Below are 26,951 nucleotides of genomic sequence, written 5' to 3' on the forward strand. Positions count from 1 at the left end.
GTTTTCAGAAAATGCTTTCACCTTTTCTTTCCATCTGAGGCAGCAGCGCGCTCTCTTACCAGCATCAGGAGCTCAGGGCCACGGGATGGTGGGGGCTGACTGCACTGCCGTCAAGACAGCTGAGCTAGTCACTGCAGGTGTGGTTCTTTTACATACTGCAGTTCATGCTCTTTACTAGAATGTTTCAACAGGGAGTTAATTAACTGAGTTAATTAACATTTTATAAATATGATGCTTTGTTGAAAAGACAGTCATAGGCAGAATATAAGTTGTGATCACTTTAGAAATGGTTTCATTACTGAAATTTCAGTAGGAAAGATCCAGTTTATCTTATTTCCGCCTCTCTTTAAAAGTAACAAAGAAACAAGACAGAAAAAGCAGAGGATGATTTCTGTTCTTCCTCTCGGCTTGCAGGTGCCCTCACCTCCAGTGGCATCCATCCAGACACCAGCACTGACACTGGCCGTGCTCAGAACTGCCTCAGCCCTGAAGACACATCTGACAAATGGAAGGGGGCCGCGCCCTGTTACAGCAGGTGCTCTCACTTTGTGGGTCCTTATGTAACTGCGCGGTGTTATTCAGGATCGCCCTTTCTACACTTTGTGACGCTGCTGCGGTGTCTCCTAGTTATTTGTTTCTGTAAGTACTCGTGTAATTTTCCAATGTGTGGTACTAGACATCTAAAAATGCATTTTTCAGATGAAAAATAGTGTGTATTTAATATAAATGTATGAAAAAAGGGTCAAATGGATCTATCCTGGTGCCAGTACTCAGAGATAATAATTAACACATTAACATCTATTTTCTGTTCTTTTCATCAGTGTGTATTACCTCTGTCATAAAAACCAGCGAGCAATGTGTGCCTGTATACTGTGTGGAGACCTCCATTTTCCATTCGGCTTATTACACATTTTTCTACAATATTCTATCTCCCCTGGCATGATTTTTAATGACTAGTATAGCATTCTGTCTTGTGGAGTCCTCGTCCATTTTACTTTGGACTTAAATAAACTTTTAAATTCCAAGTATACTTAACTGAAATTCTGAAAAGAGATCTGTTGTGGTACCGAAAGTCCCCTACATCCCTTCCCCTTTTTTCCTGAGAGTAAAAACTGCTGACAATGTGGAGTATATATTTCATGACCTTTATGCCTATGTCATATAAATAAACACATACATACACGTATATGAGAAATCTATGTCTATGTGTGTGTATATATGCTTTATTGAAAAATAAGGCCATACTATATGTTTTCTGCAGCTCGGTTTATTCACTCAGGTATATATCACAGACGTCCTCTCTCTCCAGACTCACCCGGTCCGTTCAGATAGAGTAGAGGGTTTTCCTGATATGCAGGTTTGGTCTCTTGTGTAAGGACACCTTTCGTGGGAGCGTACTGTGGACAAGGCCTTGGACCACGCCGAAACACCGGAACTTTAGTGCCCACAGCTCACCGTGATTTACCGCATCATTGTCTTGATGGTGGACACTTAAGTTTTCTCCATTTTCCACTGTCAGAAAGGGTGTTTGACTGGCATACTTCTTATACAAACATTCCTGTGATCTTGTATGAGTATTATTTTCGTTAAGTTTTCTGGAAATTTAGTCCTTGGATGTGACAACTACATAAATCACAGGCTCCTTTCAAGTGAATCAAGAAATTCCTTCTCCTGTGGGGCATGAAAAGATGTAGAATAACTTATGTAACCAATTCTCTATCGCTGGATATGATTTCACTTCAGCTTTTCTTCTCACCATTGTAAACAGTGCTGTGTAAATGCTCTGATAAGTACATCTTTTTGAACTGAATTTTTCTAAATGAAACGATTCCAAAATGTGGAGTTCAGCCTGTGTGTACACACGTTTTTCAGAGTTTACATATCCATTGACATGTCATCCTCCAAAAGATCGCTCACAGTTTGTTCTCTCAAAGATGGACACTAGCTAGAATATCTTTTAAAAATATGTGCCAATATGATGAGCAAAAGTACTTTTTCATTGTTTTAATTTGCACTTGATGACCAGTGAGGTATTGAGCATTTTTCACTCATTAGCCATCTGACTTTTAAAAAGTGAATGATCTCTTTTGTCCTTTGCACACATTTAAGTGAGGCAGCTTCTTGTTGCTTTGTGACAGCTCTATGTATATTATGAACATTAACCCCTTGTCTTCATCAACATGTATCAGAGAGCTTTTCCTTGTCATATTTTGCCTTTCATTTTGTTCAGTAGGTTCATTTTTGTTGTGGCCCAAAATAATCTTAAGATTGTAAATGTCTTCTTTTTGGGTTTTATTCCTGATATTATTCTTAGAAATACTTTCTTATAATGGTATAAATTTCTTCTGTAGGTTTTTTTAATCTCTAAGATTGAGATGATGATGGTACTTGTTATAGTGAAGAGAAGTTGAATTAATATGAGCAAAGAATTATATTCGCTGTTATTAGTACTTTCTAATATTCACATCACATTCTGTAATTTTTCTTGCGGTCATTATGACTGGAATAGAATTTGTTTTTTCCAGGGGATTCTCTGATTGTCCCAAGACAATTATTGAATTCCTACTTTGCTTTTTAACTTGAAATCCCACCTGTAAAGAATACTTATGTACACTAGAGTCTCTTTTTGAGCTCATGGTTTATTTTTATCAATCTTACTTTCTTACACTAGCACTATATCTTACATATTGTAAACATTTATTTAATATCTGACAGTGCGATTTTTTGATTCTCTTTTCGATCCCAAATTTTCTTGGTTAGTATTATGACTTTATTATTCGTGAAGAATTCTAATATAATTTTTCAAGTTAAAAAAAAAAGAAGTGCTGTCGTGGGATTTTTTAGTACTTTTGAATTATCTTTAGGAGAACGTACATTTTTACAAAACTGCTTTCCTCCATACAAAATGTTGATGTCTCTACTTTCACACCTCTTACTTTACCCCACAGTACAGTCCTGTACTTCCACCATGTACAACATGGGCATTATTTTTGAGTTTATTCCAGATTATTGTTGATGTTTTTGTTAATTATTTAAGTCAGAATTTTTTGCTATTGTATATTTTAACTGTTAAAACTGACACCTAGGAAGGCAGATTCGGTTTGTAAATACTCACTTTGTAACTTCTCATTTAAAATTGTAAGTATTAAGTACTTGTTACAGAATCCTTTCTTTTCTGTTTTTAAAAATTTGTTTCCAAGAGTCTCAAAATGGTCATAGCAAAGTAGTATAGGTGGGGACAGAGATGGAGAGAGGTAGTGTGGCTCATGTACAAACTGTGAGCACTTTCATGGCTGCGTTTACGCTGGAAAAGCCGCTGAAGAGTCCAGGATAAAACGGGTGGCTTTGTATGCAGTTGAAAGCCAGCTTTCTTGCCTGGTGAAGCCTGGTGGGCGTGACAGGTAGATGATCAAGGTCGAATGGAGGTTATTGGCTGCACAGAGCGCTGTGTCTGAGAACTGGAGAATATCGCCATGGGAAATGCTTGGTGCCAGGAACAAAGCAGAGGAGCTGGGGACCCTGTGTGTTAAGGAATTTCCAGCCCTCGGAGTGGGAAGATCAGACTCTGCATTCAGATCTGAGTTTGAATTCATCTTCTTTAGTTTACTTGTCCTCTGACTTTGGTCAAGCTATATACCCTCTTTCACTTCCTGTTTTCTTATCTCTCAAAATAGGAGAATTACAGCCTGCTGCTAGATTGTTTGATCAGGTTAAATAATTAGTGTCTATAAGATGCCACGTACAGTCACAAGCTCAGTGAGAAATGGGCTGTCACCTGTTCTTCTGCAACTCAGTGCTTGACAAGACATGTGGGAAAGCCAGTCCCTAATTTGTGTGTGATGCAAGTAGGAACAAAATTAATGTCTTGCCTTTCCCTAGCAGTATACTTACAGCTTTGCTTCATTTACTTCTTTCCTCCTTTCCTTTCCCCTTTCCCATCCTCCACCAAAAGATCCTGAGACTCTCTCAGAATAGTAGATTCAAATTACTTTAAAGGTTGGCTCATCCTCATGAAATGAGAGTAACATAAAAAAAATCTGTGCACATCCCACAATACATTGTATTTGATTTACACACACACGTGTGCACACATACACACACACAATCAGGCTACCTTCCACTTGCAGAGGGATAAGGACCACTTTTTCTGAGTTTTCACTCACTGAGCTTGAGAACAATGTCTCTTACACAGACTTTCACCAGGCTTCGTGCATGGTGTTTTTAATTGAATTTCGGCTTTGTGGCCATAGATATAGTCTCCTAATAGAAGAGAGAAAGTGGAGACATAGACATTCCGCTGAGATATTGGTGTCATCATATTTTAGTTGGAAAGGACTTAAGACAGCATAGAGTCGTAATATTATATGGGTGAGAATCCATGATGTTGTAACTTGGACAAGAACATGGACCTTCTGCCGTCTTGTCCACAAAGGTGAAGAGGCAACTGGGCAGGGGATGGTAGGGATCCTTCTTGCTTGAGTTCCATGTTCTTGCTAGTTTTCATTGCTCAGTTGCCTTTAGTTTATGTCCATGAGGCCTCTCATGGGAAGGTCACTCTGTCCTGATAGATTGAGTTTCTTATCAGCAAAAAGCTCTGGACCCACTCATATTTCCCAGAGTTTTCTGCTGACCTGCTGACACTTTATATAATTGAGACCTAAGAAACTACTGAATATAAAATCCTTATTGTTATTGTTTGCCCTCGAGTTCCATAGGAAGGGGTGCTGTCTCAGGCTGTCTAAAGCCAGATCTGAACAAAGATAGGGTGACAGGCTGTGCTGCTTGTCCTCCACAGTTTAAGGGGATTTCCAACTTAGCTTTATATTCAAGGCAGATGAGTTCAAATCCTGCCTTTACCAGTTATTATCTTTGTGAATTTGGGGAGAAACTGTACTTTTTTGTGTCCAAATTTGTTTATCTGTAAGTAAGTTCAGTATTTATTTTAAGGTTTCTGTTTTAGAATTGAATGAGCTAATACTCTCATTTATACCTAAAATAGTGATCTCATGGTTCTATGCTGGTGCCTTGGTAGTTGATTACTAAGGGACTCCGCAGTGAGATTGGGGGTGGGGGACCCTGGATAATAGAGCTTATATTCCAGGATATGCTTGTAAAAGACTGGATGTGCAGTGGATTTTTAGTAAATATCTACTCCTTTCCTAATCTGCATTGATTGTGTATATATCTTTATACTAATATATGAACAATTTTTATTGCAATTTAAATATCTTTGTAGTATTTACAATATCTAGTTATAAAAATACGTGAAATAAAAAGATTTGAATTTATTTTCTTTTCAATAAGCAAAACAAAATAAAATAGAAAAGAAAAAAGTTTTGAAGGAGTAGAAATAATTTTATTTCTGTGGAATCAATTCCTTGTAATAGGTTTTTTGTTCATGTTGTTAAAAAGCATATAAAATTGATAGGTTGTGAAATACTGGAAATGAGGAAACAGTGGAGACATACTACCTCTAAGGCAGTCAATTTGTTACCAAGTCCAAACTCGTTCTGCTTGCTGCATGACAGGCCGATTAATCGGGAGATGAGATGTTGGAGTAAGGAAAAGAGACTTTATTTGTAAAGCTGGCAGACCCAGAAAATGGCATATTGTTATCCAGTAGAACTCTCTTCCCCAGGGCAGAATTCAGTCTCCTTTTATACTAAAAAGTGGCGGGGATGTGGCTGGTTGTTGCAAACTTCTTGCTGTATGAATTGTTTGTCCTTGAAATCCTTTGTTCCTGCAGCTGTCCATGTGGGTCAAATTATGGTGCCCCTGTAAAACCTCCAAAAAAAAGAAAGGTTATTCACTATTTTGCAACTTGCCATCTATACATAAGTGTAGAAGAGCAAATATCCTTAAAGATCAGAGCCCGGAGAATAGACCCTCCTGGATATTTCAGGCTAAAGGCAACTTTCTTTTACAAAAGGTGCAGAGATAGCAAGTCTGAGCCTAGAAAACAAGGTACAGGATTAAAGCCAAATGAACACATCTAACATGGAGTGAAATTTGTTCTTTCTATAACAATTTCTTTTTCTCCCTCATAAATAATTTTAGTAAGAAACATGAGCAATTTTTTTATTTTTGCTTCATAATAAAGGACTACAACTACAATTTAGTGAGCAGGGATGCTGTGCGTGCCTTGGTGTCACAGCAAACTCTTGTTGGTGGTGCAACATGCCTGATGCCCCATGAGTGTTGGTGAGGGTCCCCCTAACCAGGGGCTCTATTCAGGAACCACCATATGCGCGTTGACCTCTGGCACCTCTTTTTCAGCTGCAGGAAATTTTTTCAGATTCTATGATAGAAAAATCACTCCAGCTAGGGATAATCAGGGAATAAAGGAAGAGGAAAAGGGCTTGAAGTAGAGTAGAAGAGAAAGACAGAAGCTCAGGGAGCCTGGGGGCTTGGCAGCGCTGCCTCGGGAGAGAGAGGAGCAGAGGTGTGGATGGGACCGGCTACGGAACCAGCTCCTGCAGCTTTCCCTGCACCCAAGCCACACAGCTTTTAATAGGGCCCAGGACTCTCTCCTGGCTGGATGTCACCCTGGGCAGAACCTTGAGAATCGAAGGTAAGGGGTGGGCAGCACTCACCTAGGGGGTCACTGAGGACTTTGGTCAAGTCCACATTGACTTTTCCAGTCAAGTGCCTTCACCTGTTCTTTATCTCAGGATCTGAGAAGCAGGAGCAAGGAACTCAGGGAGAGATCCAGGAAGATATCTGACTGTGTTAAGAGACGACAGTCACAGTGACACTGGGAGCGAAGACACTTGCAGCAAAGTAAAATAACTTCACAACTATTGCATCAGAGCTGCATGTGTGAGAGAGCCTAAGCCTGTCTCAGAGTGCAGGGGACAAGCGGAATGGAATGGTAAAATTAACACTGACAATTGAAATTTTGTTAAATAGCCTGCTACTTTTAATTTTATCACTTCAATGTATGCAGGTGTATTTCTATGAGCATTTATAGGTTCACACAACCCCACCAGCCCCTCTTGCCCCCATGGGGGATGGGATTTCTCAAGCACAGTGCCCCTCCTGCTTGCTTGGGCCACGCTGCGGGTCCTCACCTGGGGCCAGACTGCTACAGTACACTGAGTCCCCGAGGCACGGCCTGGGATACATGACAGGAACAACTGTGCTCTTGGCTGAGGGCCTCCATTTCCCCCTGCAGTGTAAGAATGCCGGTGACTCAGTTAGAAGCATGCATCCAAGCCGTCCTTCCGTGTCATCACCATCTAGAAGCGGTGCCTGAATCTTCTGAATTTCTGCAGAATGTGGTTTACAATCACCTTGAACAAGTGAGTGTGTGTCCTCTTTCAAGTGGAGGAGTTACTGCCGTTTTCCTGGAACTTACTCATCACTAGTCCATCTGATTTTTCTGTGCTAGGATTCAGTATGGCCTGCTAATAACTCTGCAGTCAGATCTAGAAACCCTGATGAAGAGGATTATTTATTTTCTTTCTTTATATGATAGTATTTTACTTTCAAATTTCTGAGTTTTCAGTTCTTGGAGGAATTTTTTCGGGGGTTGGAGAAACAACTTTGCTCTTACCATCTTTGTGACCTGTTGCTATATGCGTCTCACCTGTCTTCTGTCACTTGTGAGGCGGTTCTATTTTTGACCCTGTCCGGGTTGTTCATATTTTAAAACATAAAATCTGTAAAAGTACAGTCCCTTTTACTCCGAAGACATTCCACAAATACTCCTTTAATCTGGGTATGGTTTTAAGAAGACACAATAATTAGAATATATACTTGCAGGTTGCCAGTGCAAAATCCCCAAATTAATAGTCAAGCTCAACATCTAAAATCTTTCTAATCTACCATGGATTTGTATGGATAAGTGAAGTAGTTTGCTAAGAACTCAATCCTCCCAAGCTGATGCTCTGCCAGATGGTGGAGCCGAGGGACGAGGGTGTGTCCTGCCCTTCCTGAGCTGACAGCTTCATGGCAAAGACCTTCACCAGGTGAAGAAATTGAAGTTTCTTCTAAGAACAGTGGGTCTGAAATGAGTCCAAAAGCGTGGGAGAGACACAATCACATTTGTCTCAAGTAGGGGAGAGTGGCTGTGGGGCCACTTGGGAGACTCATGAGTCCAGGTGGGCAGTGTTGTTGGCTTCCACTTGAGCGGTGGGACGGTCAGTGGGTAAAAGCGAACAGATTGAAGGCATGTTTAGATGGTAAAGAGGAAAGGATCAATGATTTCTGTGAAGGTAGGATGGAGTAAGGCCCAGGTTTCTGGGTGGATTAATGAGTTAAATAATGGTCCTGCTGTGTTCTGAGGAGGGAAAGCAGCAGAGGGAGTTCTGGGGGAAAACTGATGAGTTCAGCTGTGGGTAAAGTGAAAGGCTGTTAGATGTGTGGTCTGGGAGCTCTGGTGAGAGCCAGTAGTGAGTAGGGGCGGGGAGAGAGACTTTCAAATCATTTTGTCTTGTGAAAATACATACAAGAATGAGTAATGACACAACCCCTGTATATTCTGGATTTAAAACCCAGTAACATTTTGCTATATTGACTGCAGGGGTTCTTAATTTTTTAAAAGAAATAAAATAAATAGAAACAAAATAGTGGAGTTAATGAATATCTTAGAGTTGATGTGTGTCCTTGTATGTATTTTCATACCTCATCTGTTTATAAACATAATCTACAAAAAGTTAACTTGCTTAGCATTAGAGTTAAACAGAGGGACGTGACACACTCTGTTGGTGGTTCAAGGTGATTTCTTGGGCAAATTATGTAGCCTCTCTGTGCCTTAGTTGCATCTTCTGTGACTGCCCCCATGCCCCTCATCACAGCTGATTTCCTAGACTAGAAGTTGGGAGGGAGGCTGCTGAAGGGAGTAAGAGGTGGCAACTGCTAGGGTCACTGAAGAGAGAGACAAAAACAGATTAAAGCCGAGAAACTGAGTGCTAATACCCTCAAAGGAGAAAGAATCCCTTAGTTTTTTGAGCCACTTAGCCTAAGAGAAAGAAAATCATGTGGATCCAAAGCTCTTGAGCATATGAGTATTGTGGGTGGGAGGGTTTCATCAGAAAAGGGTTGAGAAAAGGCCTTTTGGTTTCCCTTTACGTTTCCAGTAAGGATGAGGTGCAGAAGAAAAACCACCCGTTTCACAGTTGAAGGTGCTGTTTTGTGCGAAACTGACCGAAGGTTGGAAACCATTCATCAGTGGTGCTGGCAAAAGAAGAGACTTCTGGATTGGGTGGGGCACTTGCTGTGACTTCCAGGTGACCTGCTGGCTGGGGGCTGTGAGGCGGGCAGTAGGTTTGCAGTGTGACCTGGGTATAATCCCTGGCAGTGAGGCTGCTGATCTGACTAGCAGAGCTGGGCAGACACCGTCCTAACGGGGCTGCTCGGGATGAGGCCTGGGACACCTGCCATGCTGAGGGCGAGAGGAGAGCTCCCCTGAGGTTGTGTCCCTGTGAAGATTAGAAACGTCCTCCTGCAGGGGAGGAAGAGCCTCTGAGCAGCGGGCCGGATGCACAGGCAAGACCAGCCTGAGCACGGAGATTTCAGGAAGCCGGAATTCATACAGGCCCGAACAGCCTTGTTCCTGAGAAACTGGAGGGAAAAGATGCTGCAAATGCAGGCTAAGTTCAGACACTATTGTGTGTCATGAGTGATAGGAAAAGACTGTTCAGGCAGCCACGAGAGAACCCTGTGGTTGTCCCAGTTGGGCGTCACACAGGAGGGAGGAGCAGAGTTATATACTTTGCCACTTATTAGCTGTGTGACTTTGAGCAATATCACCCCACTTCTCTCTATATATATCTACATCTGTAAAGAGACACAGTGACAAGCTCGTGTCATCAGAATGCTTTGTTTAGCTCTGATCCCCTTTGTCCAGTCCTGTCAGTGCTGCCCTGCAAGGTTCTGCAGCGGCTGCTCTTGCCCTGTGATGGGAGGGCATAAAAGGGCATTGTAGCACCCGAGGGCAGAAAGGGGTTGCTTTAAAAGCAGACATGTAGCCTCCTGCAGCTGCAGACCTGCAGGCAGTTTGGTTCATGGTCGTGGAGAGGACTTTGGAGGCCTTAGCGTCGTCTTAAGACTTGTTTTCCCTTGGGGACCTGATTTGCCTTTGCAGATTAATGTTGAAGATTTGGGCTTCTGGCAAAGCTGTTTTCAGAGATGGGTATATACGTAAAATATCATATAAAATAAAATGATTTATTTAACGTGAGCGACTTTGCAGCTGTTGGGAAGAGCTGTGTTGGCCTGGTCTCCACGGAGGACACCAAGGGTCAGCAGAGCGTGCGGGAGGGAAGGCAGCCTGCAGTGCTTCTGCGGGGGGTTCTCCCCAGCATGGTGCTCTGCTGAGTTGACTCTTCTCTGAGTTTGGTTGCCAGAGGAGCAGACAGCAAAGTAATGAGTTCTGGAGGGATTGTATAATGACAGGAAGAAATAGGAACCTGGAGATTTTCTGGACTAAAACACGCTTTTGGTTCCTGATTCAGTGTGTTCCATTACAGAATTGATGAGTTGTGTCTATTCTGGGACTTCATTGAAATAAACGTTCAGCCTAAATGTTAAGGGATTTGGTTTATTTGGCTGGAGGACTCGAGCCGGGATGACAGCCTCTCAGATCACTCTGAGGGACTGCTCCCAAGAGGTAGGGGAGGAGCTAGGATAAATAGAATCTTTACAACAAAGATCAGGTAATTGGAACAATAAAATATTGCTTGTTATCTAAAGAAAACCAGATATCTCAAGTTCAAGTATTTACTGCTTTTCTATGTATGGTGGGAAGCAAACATTTGGGTCATTGAATTCATTCCTTTGGCAAGCCCCTGGCTATCTAGGGCCAGTATCCTGTCCTTTCTTACTCTGAGTCTGCTCAGAGGGCACCACTGTGAGTGGCTGAGAGGCCGGGCTGTAGGCATGTACTCGCTGGGGTTTGGCAGCAGCCGCTGATGACTCGGATTCAGCATTCTTTGTTTACTGTCATGGTTGCAGTATTTTCATGCACATTGTAGTATTTTCATTCACAGTGTTCCCCCTTGGTCCTAAATTCGACCAATATTTTGAGAGAAATTTCATGACCAATTTTGTCCCACATTGCTAGGATGGCTCATTCCTAGTTCAGGTGAAGAATCTTCTGAGTTGCCATTCAAGGTGTTAGTTTTTTTTATCAGGCCCTGTTGATACTAAAAGTTCTCTGGATCACCTGTCTTACTACTCTATTATGATCCAGGAAGTGTTTAACCTTCTTTGCTCATTCCCATACCTAGAATCACACTATTATATTTATTTTATTCAGGGTTATAAATTTTATCTGTTTCTTCAAGATGTTTAGCCATCATCAATCTTGTGGGCCTAGTTACACATTGGGAAATGTAACAGACAACAATTTTATAAAATAGACAGGATATAAGTAATACAGCTAGTAACGTTAATAAAGTCACGAGTAAGAATTTAATAGTCGAGAAGTTGTATTTTTGGGTTAAAATTTTGCTTGTGTTTCTGAGTTTGATCCTATGAGAAAGTTCATATTTATGGTCAGGGTCAGAGCAGGTATTAATTGGCCAGTTGAAATCTCCCACCTTGTAAGATCAACAGTGGCCTAAACAGAACTATAATTTCTTTTTAGAATAATGTTTCTGAGGGCTACCTAGTTAGAGCCTTGTATTAGGGAAACCCACCAAGGTAACACAGAAGTACTAGACATAGGTAATTTATCATAAACTTAACAATTGGAGTAGTTCATAATCAAAGGTTGGAGAAATTATCAAAGTAATTGGTATACAGTCCTGGTCCGGTGTCTTGGGTCAGCAGTCTAGCTCAGATGTCGTCTTCTTCTCATCCTAGTATGGAAGATTTTTCTCCATTTGGGCATTGTTTTAAGGTGAGCAGCGCTCTATAAGCCAGTGCACTGCAGGGGCTGTTTCAGATAGGAAATGAATCCGAGACTCCGTTTCCTTCAGCTTTGGTGTGTATGGTCTAGTTAAGAGTATCTGAAAAAGGGTCTTTCCATTCAGGTTGGAGACAGTTCTTTAAGTCATGCCTGTTGCAGTATGTATAATCCCCTGGCTGCAGGTCATGGTTCATTGGAATTTTACCCAAGGATAGATTACTGAGCTTCAGAATCAAACCTAGAGTATTCTTTTCATAATTCAATTAAACTGTACAGCAGTGTGACATAACAGCAAGGAATGATCTGGGAAGTGTCTTAGTAAATATGGACCTCAATTAACAAAACTAGAATTTAATATCGACTAAAATATAATTTTTTTCTCTCTAAAGTTACCCTCAGTTTTCTCAAATATAGCCAAATCAAGATTAATTTCTTTACAAATTAAATCTGATTATTTGATCATATAGGCTTTTTAAATTGACTGTGTTGGAAGTTTTAATACGGAGTCTCAGGGTAGAATGTTAATAAGGTTTTCTAAGGCCAAGAAAGCCACGTCAAGGCTTTTCATGGATTTTTGCCTTACAGATTTAGGTAAATTCTTTTCTCTTTAAAATCCTTAAAATACCTTTATACTCCTATATCTCTTAGGAGATGATCTCCCTAATTTGTTTGATAGAGCATCTGGGGACCTAAGTATTTTTAGTCTTTTGAGGGATCAGATAGAGAGAAAAGATAACGGTTCCAAGTCTGTATACATAGTTATAATTTATCAAATTGCTGTGAACCATAACTAGCTTAAGGAGAAGAGATTCTTTATGTCTGGGAAACAGGTTAAAAGGCAGTAGTATTTCAAACAATATCAAAAATTATAACCATATTCAGCTGGTTAATCAGTCCCATGTAACTAATTCTTTTAATGAGAGTTTTCATTAGAACTTTAAAATGTCTTACCCAGTTTAGTTCAGTGCTGTAGTTTGAAATTTATTAGAAATCAGTAAATCTCCTTGAAGAGAAAGCATTTTGCAAAACCATCAGAAGAAAACAATTAACTGTCTATAAATGACAAAAGCTTTAAAAGCATGGTTAAACACCGTTACACTATAATCAATAAAGAAACCTGTTCACTATACCCATAATTATCACTGGTAACATTTCAGATAAACCAGAATTTTAGGGAGTCCATATAATTTCTACAATACCTATATTAATAATATTTCTCATTCAATATTACCTTAGAAGTTTTATGATTCATTTGACAATTCCATGTTATTTAAAATGCCAAATGAAACTTTATAGTTAAAAATCTCTCTTTGGGATGTTTCAGGGGCCTTCTGTAGCATCCCAAACTTAACTGGAGATTAAAAGAATTTTAATTAATTAAATTAATTTTTATTTAATTAATTAGAATTTTATATTTGGGGAGCTTTTTGAAAGATTTCAGAACACTTGATCAGATAAACATATAGATCACTGTAATGTAGTACTAATTCATTAACAAGAAAATATATCAAATGTAAAGGCAGAACAGATCAGCTAAGTGGTATAAGAAGTTTTACAATCTGTTACTGAAGGTGGATTAATATTTTAAGAAAATTTTTTCCTCTTAACAGAGAGAAAACCAAATCTAATCTTGTTCCAGCTAAGTTCTAAGATTCATTTACGTTGCCCAATTTGATTCTAAACTTAGCCAATTATGACCACGTACAAAACTTTCCTCAGGGTTCCTTTTCCACAAGCCTTCCACAGCTTTCTATACTTATATTAGTGTGTCCCTTATTTTGTCTTCCATTCAGAGGTAACCAGCTTCAGGAGAAAGTCACTATTTTTCATTAACAAAGTATTATTCCATTCTTACATCTTCCTTTACGCATTTATATTACTTTCCTAGGATACTGAGATCATTCCCTTACTAATAGAGACTATTTCTGTGTGATACCAACCATTTATTAATATTTCTAAACACCTTTAGTTTCACTGTAAGAGGAAGTTAAATGTTAAGTAATTCATATTTCAATCTTATTTTATCTGAAAATGGCATAGATATTTAATAAAATCTTGTCATTTAACTTAATTTAGCACAACTCTAGAATTTAAAGATATCAAACATTTAGAGATTATTTTAAGCATACATTTTAAAAATATATTTTAAATATTTACCCAAAGCTCTCATCTCATTTGCATTTAATTTACTTAAAATTTTACCACAGCACATTACTGTTATTTTTTTTTTGACAAATCTGCAACAGATATAACAGGATCTTATTTGACTTTCATTAAACCTAGGTACAGTAAAGGTATTATAGTTAAGATGGATGATTTTAAAGATGTCTATATTTATTGGAACATACTTAAACTAAACAATATCAAATATTACCTTAATATTGAATATTTTCCAATTCACATGACACTGAAAGTCAATTTGTTAAGTTTTTATTTTAAAAATACTTAATTTTTAAGCTCTTATATTTTTACATCAATTAAGCAGAGCTCTTTGACTTCGAAATTTTTTTTTTTTAGCAGTAGAAATATCTCACTTCTATAATCTGTATGCAGGCTTATAAACAGACAAAAGCTAGAGATCTCATAGCTTCACTTTAAAACTTACTTATATTTATAATAATAGTTGGAGTAAGCTGAATTTGCATGCTCAAATCACTAAGGCTTACTATTTATGAAACAGATAATTAAGATTTCCTCACAAAGTCTGAAGGACCCGTCAGAGTTCTGAGTTCTAAAATGCCAAAAATTTCATGGCCTCAAGTTTTATTTCGTTGAGCTAATTAGGCTCAGTCCTAGGTCACTGTTTGTTGTATTTATATTTCTGATCTGCAAGACAAAGACACTCTCTTCCAGGTCCCCAGATAAATGCTCTGTCACCCAGACCCAATTTTATCTCCTTAATTGGCATTTTTGTATCAGTGAGAAGAGCTGTAAACAAAGAATTCCATGTTTTAAAACTAAGGTTTTCTTTATTTTGTCTTCCAAAGCTTGCATAAGACATTTATTAAGGTCTCTTTTCCTTGAGTTATAAGTTAAACCCAGGGTAAACCTATATTTTTTTTTTTAGCTACTCAAATTACTTTTTAGATTTACGTTATATTGGACGTCTCAAGTAACTATATTGGTTTCCTTTAATTTGTTCAATTAATATTTTCAGAGGGATAGACATGTGCCCAGCCTTATAATACCAAGAAAGGGAAGCTTTTTTCCACTGAAACATATCTATCCCACAACATAAGCAAAAGGTTTATATAAAGACCATCTAAATATACCAATTTCACAAACTTTTATCTCAATTTTATTAAATCTTATACCTTTAATTTTTATATTTATTAAGTTTAATCAATAATTCTTATTTCTAGAAGGAGTGACAGAAACCTTTTTTTTGTGGGTGTACATTGTATATAATTATATAGAAGTCTCTAGGATGCCCAAGTTTCAGCCAAAGAGCTTAGGCCCTTCTCGATTTTTAATTTCATTAATTGGTCTGTTGTCCCAATCCTTGATCAAGTATTTCAGTCTACATATAAATATATTTTAAACTGTGGTAAATAAAACGGACTTGTTTGAACTTTAATGTTGGGGGGGAGTAGGTGAACTCTTTGGCCCTTTTTTTTTAACTTTACGTAGTGTAGTATCAAAACCCTGTATGTAAATCCAAAAATGTCCATTTTATTTATCTCATTCAAAATAACCATATAAAAATATTTATCCTTTTGGGATAAGCCACTTATCTGTTTTTTTGACATTTTTACAATCCTTTTTCCAGTTATTCAACCTAATTAACATTAATTATACTAAGTTTTTATTAGCATCTCTAGAAACATTTATCAGAAAGGAAAAACAAAAATGTAGCTTTTCAAACCAGTTATATTTTTATATCTGAGTTCTTAGGTTAACCATTAGATATATTTTTCTGCATTTAAACTTTATTTTAATAGGTACCAATAAAACAGCCGTTTATAATGAGATCTCTTTAAACTTTCACCAATTAAAAGTTTTTCCAAATTAAAAAATCCATCATATGCCTATCAATTTATATATATATAAATAAATATATAGTGATTTTAAGAGATGGCCAGCTGCAAACTTTTATATTGGACAGATGGAATTCATAGGCAAGTGGTCAGGTGGATGTGAGAGAGATGGAGCCAAGGCCTGGGCCCAGATTCCGGTTTAAATTGCCATTTCTTCACCATAGGGCCTTGGAATAGAATGCATACTCTCAACCTGTTGGTGAATCTGTGAAATGGGCATGATAATATTCATTTCTTCCTGGGATTGTTGTAAGATCTAAAGAGTATTATAGCACACATGAAGCATTTAACACCCTGGCACTTAGCAGTGTTCACTGTGTGGGGCCGCCCCGCTTAGCGTGCGTCAGAGCCGTAAAGGCAGCATTTGTCTGTTGAGGATGCACTTGTAGCCCCTTGGCTAGGTTGTGAATTTGTTGATTTCCTTTAATACTTGTAACTCTGTGTGACATGGACAGTTATTTTCATGGACAGATGAGGAATCTCAGGGTAAAGAAGACTGTGTAATTTGCCCAAGGTCAGACCATAATTTTGGGTGCAGGGGCCTCAGTTCAGCATGGGCCCCTGGGCCTTCTGCTCTCTCCGTTCAGCACCAGAGCCAGATATGGAGTTGGCTGTTTCCCTGCCCAGAATATCCGGCAGGACCCAAGACACACCTGGCCCTGTGCTGCTTGAGCAAAAACTCCGGAGGAGAGGGAGTTACAAAAGGGATAAACATAAAAACAGACGACAGCAAACTGTGATCAGCTCTGAGAAGGAAAGGAACACTTCTCGCCGTGCAGAGCTGGGAGCTTTCCCGTCTGGGCTGCTCTGGGGGTGTTCATCTCAGCTAAACAAGTTCTACTGCTGCACCAAGGCAGGAAGGCAGGGCGCGTGTGGCCAGGTAGACAGGGCCTCGTTGATCGTACTCATTCCCCATTAAGCGGCAGCTTTCACGGGCACTTACCTAGTAAACATTGGCCATAATCTTCACGCAATTTGCTTGGTAGTTTTATTGACCCCAGCTTTGAGATGAGGTCATTGAAGCTGGGGAGTTTGTTGCATGCCCGTGATTACCTTGCAAATACCCCCACTGGTCTTTCAACCTAGACTGGTGTGGCTGTCATGCCCCATCCCTGTGAATGGCATCGTGTAGCTTCTCCCAAGTGGCCCAAATGACTGACATTGATATGCTTAATTCGTAGGAAATGGTATGTGGCAATAAGAGAAAAAGATATTAAGAAATTGTTTGGAAAACAAGAAAAAAACCTATTCTTCCCCAGCTGGGGGAGCGTAACCTGTATCACCCACCCTAATCACTGCCTGTCACCTCCTCCCTGAGGATTCTGTGTTCAGAAGCCACTCTGAGCCTTGGGAGAACATTTTTCCTCATGACACTTTTGACTAGGACCCACGACATCTCTGTCCCTGGTTAACACTCTCTTCAAAGCCGTTTAAATTTTTTGCAGGTTCCTCCACTCTGATGTAAGAATACCCTGTATAACTTCTTGATGCAGCTCCTTAATGAAGATCTTGTGATGGAAACCTAGCCAAAACTGGGATGTATGCACATAGTGACTGCAACTTCAGCACATTGTGAGTTCATAATCAGAGGGGTGGGTGACTCAGGAAAGGCTTTTTTAAGGTAACAAGGGGAAAGTGAAAGGACGCTTGCTGTGTGAGAAAGAAACATCTCGGTCACAGCCAGCAAGACACCTGTGTTCATGATGGGGTGTGGTGAGTGCAGAGTTCTCACAAAGAAAGAAGTGATGTGATGGGAGGGAGGACAGTTGGGTAATTTATTGGGGAGGAAAAAAGTGGGCTGAACATTTCCTGGTTGAACAAGAGGATTGTGACATGACGTGCTTGTATTTTGGAGAGAAGGGTTTTGTGGGGAGAGGCCTAGGAGTACGCTGTATGGGTGGGGAGTCAGCACAACAGAGAAACACAGAGAACCGGGCAGACCCCAAGGCCCAAGCTGGGGGAGAGGCTGCCCGCAAATTGGAACCCTGGAAGCTGGTTCTGTCCCTTAGCTGGGGCCTCAGACGTCACTTCACAGCCCAGTCCTGTTGATACAAGAATAAAAAACGTTGGGCATGAGAAGGGCTGTATCCCAGGAATTCGTTGAGCCCCTGGGATGTGCCCCACCAGATTTTGTTCTTTGACTTCATGCAGTAAAGAATTCAAGAGCAAGCCAGTGTTGAGTAAAGGTATATATATTCAGACAGATACATTGAAATGCAAGAGAAACGTCACGAGGTGTGGGGGTTTCATGCACAGATTAGAAGTAGGTACACACCCCACAGACAGAAGGTCTGTCTTCTCCAAAGAGGGAGAGAGAGTGGTGACCGCGAGGTGGCGCTGTGTTGCTTGTTTTCTTGGGCTTGGTGGTTTCATATGCTAATAAGTAGAAGGACCAGCCTTAGGGCAAGGGGCTAGGATTCCCAGGGAGTTGGCCATTTCCCACCCTTTGACCTTTTGTGGCTATCATTGGGACTGCCATGGTGCCTGGGGCATGTTATTCACCAGGTTACTATTACAATGGATGTTTACTGAATCTCAAGATCTGCTAGAAGTTAAATCTCTTCATCCTGAGCCTCAAGGCCTATTGGGGGTTGAATCCTTCACCATTTTGATGTCAATTGCTGCGGCCTTCCTTGAATGGCTGTGCTCTTCCCCCTTCCATCCTGTCTCACTGTGATGACACAAAGACAGCAAAGGCCGGGCCCTAACCTTGCTCCTGCATTTAACGGCAGGAGGTGTGGTGTGGGCTTATGATGACTCTGAGTGGTGAGAAGGATGTTTCAGATTTTCCCACGTGAGACATGGCGACTAACCAGCAGCCTCCCCAGATTTATCTCACGGGCATTATCGCTTGTGTTGTTATGGAAACAAAAGGCCAGCCAAGAAATAAGAATCACACAGAGGGTTGGAGTACTGAGATTTATTACGCTGGCGGGCTCAGAGGGGTTTCTTTTCCAAAGCTCTGAGCACCTCCAAGACGTGCACATGAGGTTTTATAGGGTTAATTACAAGTATGGGGCTAATACCCAATAAGGCTCAAACAACAAAAAGCAAGGAATCAGTACACTGAAGCTTATCAATTTGGAACAGATCACGTTACTGACAACTGTTGACCTTGGATTTTCGGGTTAGCTTATTAGCCCAGTAAACTGACACTAAACTTCAGATATACCAGGTAGCCCAGCAAAACTTAGATCAGGAAACCGACACTTATCACACTTTGATTTGTGACTTAGCTTGTTAGCCCAGCTGTGGTTTTCCTTCAGTGTCACTTATCTTTTGAATTTTTCTTTTTTTCTTTTTTTTAATATTTAATCCAAATTTAATATCAGGGTTCTTTGGGAAAGAAATTTCTCTTTTTCTTTTCTTTGGTGATCTTTTAGGGGGGCAGTTAATTAGATGTATTTACCTGTTAGTGGAAGCCCTGGGGCTTCAACCCAGGACCCCGTGCACGCTAAGCACACGCTCTACCACCCGCCCCATCATCTTTTCTTTTTGGTTTCGCTGCCAAGAATCCTACAGCTGAATTTCTAGTCAGCCTTAACACTTGCCCTGACTTCATGGAATCCATTTTTATGAGTTTACTTCCCCCTGGTTTCATTTAAGTATTGAATCTCCATTTTCTCTTCACTCTCCGTTTTGCCTTTTGTTGTTATGGTTGTTAAGCTGTGTTTAACAGAATTGTTTAAATTCTCTTTTAGCAAGAGGCTGAATGTAAATAAATATGTAAGCAAACAGCACAATTAAATGCTTTTATACATTCTGAGCTGTTTAGTAGTAACTTAAAAACCGAATTGAATATTAAAGTGATAGCATTTTAAAAATATTTTTTAATTTTTCATAAAAATATAGCTGATTTAAAATATGATATTAGTTTCAGGTGTACAATAGATGCTCCATTTATAGTTACTGTAAAACATTGTCTGTATTCCCTGTGTTGTAAGATACATCCCTCTAGCGTGTTTACATTACATGTTGCAGTTTGTATAAGAAAGTTGGGTAACGCAGAGTCTGGAACGTGGCTGTGTATGACTCAGGTTCACGCTCACCCTGCATGGCAGAGCTCAGGCCTTCACTCCTTTCTGCAGGGGAGCGAGTGGAGGCAGCTCTCATCAGCGCTGTCACCACCCTCTGAGTGGCAGTGACAGCAGTGACTGTGTGTGGACGTGCAAATTGTTTTTCCAAGAGCTTTATATGCGTTTCTGCATTTAATAATTAAAGCCCTCCTGTGAGGAAGCGTTTTAAGTTTTTAATGCATAATACATTTTATTTTGATATTGATAGATTTCAAACCTCTGGAAAATTTACAGGAGTAGTACAATAAACGCTTAGATACAGTTCACTTTAAAGGGCACTATTTGGCTTTCTGTGTCTGGCTTATTTTAGCATAAAGTTTCAAGGTTCATCCATAATTGTAGCCTGAATCAGTACTTTATTCTTTTTGCTTGATAATATCCTTTTCCTTTGTTTTCGTTTTTGGTCTATTTAAAAATATTTTCATTGAAGTCTTGTTAGTTTATAATTTTGTGTTAGTTTCTTGTGTACAGCACAACACTTCCGCTAAATAGGAACCTACCTGTATTCATTTTCATCCTCTTTTTAAACATAAGTTACTATAAGATATTAAATATATTCTCCTGTGCTATACAGTATAAACTTGCTGTTTATTCTTTACATACTCAGTATCTGCAAATCTTGAACTCCCAGTTTATTCCTTCCCACACCCTCTCCCCACTGGTAACCATAGTTTGGTTTCTATGTCTCTGTGTCTGTTTCTGTTCTGTAGATAAGTTTATTTTTTTGTTTCTTTCTATTTTTTTTTTTAGAGTCCACATGTGAGCAATCTCATGTGGTATTTTCCTTTCTCTTTCTGGCTTACTTCACTTAGAATGACATTCTCCAGGTCCATTGATGTTGCTGCCAATGTCATTATTTTATTATTATTTTATGGCTGAATAGTAGTCTATTGGACAAATATGCTACAACCTCTTTATCCAGTCATCTCTCAGTGGACATTTCGGTTGCTTCCATGTCTTGATATTGTAAATAGTGCTGCTGTGTACATTGGGGTGTAGGTGTCTTTTTCAATTAGGGTTCCTTCTGGATATATGCCCAGGAGTGGGATTGCTGGGTCATCTGGGAGGTCAATTTTATGTCTTTAGAGGAACATCTATACACTTTTCCACAATGGCTCCACCAAACTGTATCCCCACCACAGTGTAGGTGTGTTCCCAATTCTCCGCAGACTTTCCAGTATTTATTGTCAGTGAACTTCTGAATGATGGCTATTCTGACTGGTGAGAGGTGATACTTGATTGCAGTTTTGATTTGCATTTCTCTGATAATGATATTGAATATTTTTTTATGTGGCTACTGGCCATTTATACGTCTTCATTGGAGAAATGTTTCTTTAGGACTTCTGCCAATTTTTGAATTGAATTGTTTGTTTTTCTTTCTTATTAAGTGTAAAAGCTGTTTACATATTCTGGGAATTAAGCCCCTAGCAGTTTCATTTATTGTAAATATTTTCTCCCATTCCATAGGTTGGTTGTCTTTTTGTTTTGCTTACTGTTTCCATAGCTGTGCAAAAGCTTGTAAGTTTAATTAGATCCCTCTTGTATATTTTTGGTTGTTTTTCTATTGCTTGAGTAGACTGCTCTAGGAAAACATTGCTGAGATGTATGTCAGATGTTTTGCCTATGGTTGCTTCTAAGAGGTTTATAGTGTCTTGTCTACATGTTTAAGTCTTTAACACATTTTGTATTCATTTTTGTATATTCTGTGAGGGAGTAGTCTAACTTCAATGATTTACATGCAGCTGTTAAGTTTTCCCTACACCATTTGCTGAAGAGGCTGTCTTTACTCCATTGTATGTTCTCACCTCCTTTGTCAAAGTTTCAATGACCAAAAGTTTGTGGGCCTATTCTTGGTAAATGTGTTTATCCGTTCATTGATGGATGGATATTGTTAGTAACTTTTGGCTACTCTGAATGATACTGCTATGAATATTGATGTGAAATTTTTTATGAGAATATGTTTTCATTCTGTTGGCTGTACATTTGCCCCGCCATATCTGTAGTTTCCACTACATGAATCCAGATGGTTGATTGTAAAGGGACTCGAACATCCTTGGATTATGGTATCCAGGGTGTGGGGTTCCTGAAACCAACCCCCCAAGGATATTGAGAGATGACTCTATATGTAGGAGTGGAATTGCTGAGACATATAACTCTAAGCTTTTGAGGAAATACCAGACTTCTCCAAAGAAGCTGCAACATTGTTCCTTTCCCCTGGCCGCATATGAGGTTTCTCTGCCTCCTGAACGACATTTGTTATTGTCCATGTTTTGGTTATAACCATCCTAGTGGGTGTAAAATGAGATCTCATTTTGTTTTTGACTTCCCTAGTGATGCTGAGCATCTTTTCATATGATTATTGGCCATTTGTATATCTATTTAAATTCGTGGTAAAATTAAAAATTGGGTGTATTTTTTTGTATTGTTCAGTTGTAAGCATTCGTTATATATCCTGGATACTACTCTCTTATTAGATACATGCTTTGCAAAATTTTTCTTCTATTCTGCACATTGTCCTTTAACTATATTTTTTTAAACATTAAAACAATTTCTTTACAAGGGAGGTAGTTTGATGTAAAGATTTATTTTATTTTTTTGCAAAGCACGCACTCTCTGACTTGAGATACCCTTTTCCCCTGTCATTTCACTTTCTTGATGATGTCCTTTGTAAGAAAAAGGTTTTAGTTTTGATGAAGTCCAGTTTATCTGCTTTTTCCTTCTATCACTTGTGCTCTTGGTTTTGTATCTAGGAAACCAAAGCCTATCCTAGGCCCACAAAGATTTATACTGTGTCTTCTTTTAGAAAGTTTATAGGTTTAATTTTTACATTTCTGTCTGTGATCTATTTTCAATTAATTTTATTTGTTATATAAAATATGGGTGTTCAGATTCCAGATTGATTCTTTTGCCTGCAGATACCCAGCTGTCCCTGAACCATTAGTTGAATAGACTATTCTTTCAATGGAGTGTTTTTGGCCCCCTAGTGGAAAAGTGTCTGTAAATGTAAGATTTCCCCGTGGGTTTTTATTGTGTCTCTTAGACTTATTTATCCAAACTTATGCCAGTATCATACTGACTTAGTACTATAGCATTTTAGTACACTTTAAAGTGAGTCCTCCAACTTTACTCTTCTTTTTCAAGGTTGTTTTTGCTGTCCTGGGCCCCTTGCACGTCCATGTGAATTTTGGGATCAGTTTTTCAATTTTGCATAGAAGTCAGCTGGAATTTTGATAGGGATTCCACTGAATATATAGTTCACTTTGAGGATTCTTAACATTTTTAATAATATTGTCAATCATTCCATGAAAATGGGATGTCTTCCATATATGTAGATCTTTTAAAATTTATTCTGGTGATACTTCAAAAAGTTCAATGTACAAATCTTGTAAATTTCTGTTAAATGTATCTCTCACTTTATTTTTAATGCTGTTGTAAATGGAAAGGCTGAATTTCTTATGGGTGGGACTATGTATCAATCTTCTTATTTGTAGAATTCCTTCACAACAAATACCCTTGGTATATATTTGCTACATAAATCTATCCACAACTATTCCCCGCCCCGTGTTATAAGAAACCAAGACCCAAGGTAAGCTACTTGAAAACACCTATGTGGAAGTGAGAAATGAGACCCTTGGGTGGGTCTTTGTGCAGATGATACTGAGAGCTTATTCTGAATGGCTTCTTCTTAATTACTTTTAAACAACCCTTTCAGTGTATTTAGTCAGATACATTAAGATTATGCCCTTTTGATGTGCGGAGTAGCTAAGACTATAATTTTCAAATAAATTCTAGTGAGAGTGTTGTACTTGAAACCTAATTTGCATCAATCTTTGAAGATTTATGTTTCAGGAGCTTTGACTAAAGAACAACTGTCTTTATTCTATAATGAGAACTAAATGCTCAAGCAACATGTAAGAGTTTGAGCAAACTGCCCCCGCCCCGTAGTGCTGGGTGGCTGCAGCTGTAACTGGAGTCAGCACTTACCTCTCCCAGTATGCTTGTGCTGATCTGCTCAAAGTGGTTCGTCCAACAGTTTGTCAGTAGTCTGTTGGACAAAGTCATAAAACATTGATTGAAGGTTGCTAGAATGCAATATATTCTTATTAATATTAAGTAAGCACATATTGAATGCTTACTGTATGATGGAATTGTCCCTCAGCCTCACATGAATATTATTTCTCTTGAAACCTCACATATTTCCTTGTTATTCTCACTTTACAGATAAGGAGACTGAGAATTAGGTCTTCTCTCTTTTGGGAGGAGCTCATTATTAATGATGAGCAGTTGTAAGGAAAAAGATATTGATTCATTATGAGAAAACATTTTTGTGAGAGTCAGCAATGAAGAAGATGAACACTGAAGAAGGTGATCATTGTTCGAGTGAGACAAGCCCTGGGTTGTGCGGAGTCAGCATCCCTGTCTTAGACACGGCACGTGTAGAGCTGCGTGGTGGGTGAGGCGGCGCGGCCGTGCAGGGAAAGCGGATGCTGGGGCCTTAGGCTGTGCTCAGGCCTGGTTGGGCTTTCTCCTAAGGGGAGTGAACCATCATTGACAGATTTTAAGTAGGAGAGTGGGGTGCTCTCATAGTTCATATTTGTCTTCTAGAATGTTTGGAAACATTTAGAAGGCTTGGCAGGAGATGATGTGATGAGTCAGAGTAGGGTGGCTGCGAGGTGTAGCAGTGTCCAATTTTCAAGTGGTTTTCAGGCCCAGGCTTGTGGCTTAGTAGCCGTGTCAGTTTGAATGACGCACGCAAGGAAGTGAAACAATTTATCTAATCAATTGAAGCAGTGATGTACCCAATTCCCAGGACTATTGTGGAGATCCAGTGAGATACACTGTGCAGTGTGCAGTGTGGTCTCCAGCAGAGACTCAGTGCTGAGTGAGTGCCAGTGAGTATCTGGTAGGTCAGTTGAGGGTAGTGGGACTCGGAGTCTGAGGATATCTGGTCCCTGAAGGAGGGGTCCATTCACATCTGTGAGTGATGGGCCTGAGTTGGGAGACGCAGGGAGACCTTACCCCCCGACCAGGGGCCCTGGTAAGGACGGCTATGGGAGGAACACCGTGAAGTCAACTCTTTGCATGTGGAGTTGGAGCTGCCTTTGAGACAACTAACTGCAGTGTCACGAGCTTAAAGAGGAGATCTGGGCCCAGGTTGTGCATTTTCCTAAAATCTCAACTCCTAAGGACGCTGAAGTATTGATCACTGAACGTGAAGTCATACTTTAAAGGACAAACGAATAGTAGTATTATCCCTGTCATCAAAGCTCACGTCTATTTATTCATCACTCACTTTGCTAATTGTGTACTTACAGAGCTCACTTCACCGTCCTCCCGTGGGCTCAGGCTCCACAGAAAAGAGCTGGTGAGACTCCCTCTTTTCTAGAATAAGACACATTTAGCTTGTAGCCTTCTGTACCTCGCCAGACTTAGGATATTAGTTTGTTGGTTTAATTGTATTTTCTGTTGGCCATGTCCTGACAGGAGAGAAATTTTACCTCATGGTCATGTTTCAATTAGCTGTTACTGAGAATTGCTGATCTGATACATAGTGTATGTATTATATTAACTTTGTAGAGTAGTTATCATTTTTCTGTCTTTGCCCGTTAATTTGTTTGCCCCTTCAGTGTTCTATTCTTTTTGGGGCCTTATTTTTTTTTTAATTAAAAAATGTCTGTTAGCAGTTAAAAAAAAAAAGCAAAGAAAAAATGCACATGAGAACTAAATTTAGAAAATGTCTAGTGTGTTTTCTGTCTCGGCAATGGAGGGTTCTAGAAACTCCTGAAAACCTTCATTACACAAGTTCCTTAAAACGCTGATTGAGAAATAAAACCTTCCTTCCTCATCTTTCAAGCTGCACAACTCATTGTCAAGAAAGTGAGGGAAAATTCTCAGAAGCCAAGACAAACGAGAAAGCAGGGTTTCTGAGAGATACGTGAGCGTTAGAAGCCGTGGTGTGCTGGTTGGCTCCTGAACTGATTTTCAGTTGCCTTGACAGGAGGGAAGAAGGTGAGCCCCAGACCTCTGACACTAGGAGTTGGATGGGTGATCATATAATGGGCCAAGCCCATCCTGAGAATCTTGCTTTACTAAAGGGTGAAATAGGAAAAAAAAATTCCTCAAGACAAGAAAGTAAGAAAAGTCAATTTTGGTGGAAGAGGGGAAAAATAACAAATCCAAATTAAGGATATAGTTTAAAGCTGTTCTGGCATGAGAGTGACCACAAACTCCTGGCAGAAAACCACAGCTACTCCTTAATTGATAAGTTGTGTTTTGAATGAATCAGTGAACAGCTATTCCGAAAAAGGCCTCCAGAGTCTTGTGGATCAAGATACTGGACAGCAAACACCTCTCTTCCAAGGTCTCATTCAAATAACCAGAAAGGTTTTAAAGGAAACTAACAATAATCTGAGTTGTATTTATTGACATTACTATATGCTAAGAATTCAGAGGTGACTATGGAGTTGTCTCCTCTTTTATGGACCTTATTTTCCCTTTGGGGAGAAAAATGACATAGTTGGGTATCTTGGTGGAGGGAGGTGTTAGTCTGTTGCAATTAGCCAGGAGAGGAGATTAAGAAAACAGTGAAGGGTGGGTGAACTTTTTAGCTGAGGACAGTCTTGTTCACTTGGCTTTTAATTGCAGGCTCAATGAGCTGTCACTGGAGGGAATAGATCTTACGGAAGATGGACATAGCTCAAGCCTCTTTGGAATGGACAAGTGAACCTGGAAAAAGACAGTCAAATCTGTGCAGACATTAAAGTTCACTTGAACGTGCTCCATCCCTGAGCCAAAGATAGGACAAATATGCAGCAATTCTTGAGGACAGAAGAGTGGTTTTTAAGGTTCTCCAAGAATGAATCCCATGGAACCGAGATGGCCAGTTGTCAAACTGAGACTTTGTTCTTTGGACGGTGTACCCAGCAAGGGTATTGGCCTTTTATATGTTTCCATTTGTCTTTAATACATGTCTGTTGATGAGGG

General features: G+C 39.6%; 1 protein-coding gene across 1 annotated transcript in view; it reads left to right on the forward strand.

Moving 5' to 3' along the window:
• Positions 1 to 26,718, forward strand: part of LOC140698887 (uncharacterized) — a 116,427-nt gene extending 89,709 nt beyond the window's left edge. The window contains exons 14-18 of the mRNA XM_072970746.1: positions 415 to 639; positions 6,672 to 6,871; positions 7,175 to 7,301; positions 17,337 to 17,463; positions 26,613 to 26,718. The gene's annotated coding sequence lies outside the window, so the exon portion shown is untranslated. The remainder of the gene's footprint in view (positions 1 to 414; positions 640 to 6,671; positions 6,872 to 7,174; positions 7,302 to 17,336; positions 17,464 to 26,612) is intronic.
• Positions 26,719 to 26,951: the final 233 nt, after the last annotated feature.

This window comes from Vicugna pacos, chromosome 10 (assembly GCF_048564905.1).
Source record: "Vicugna pacos chromosome 10, VicPac4, whole genome shotgun sequence".
Lineage (NCBI taxonomy): Eukaryota > Metazoa > Chordata > Mammalia > Artiodactyla > Camelidae > Vicugna > Vicugna pacos.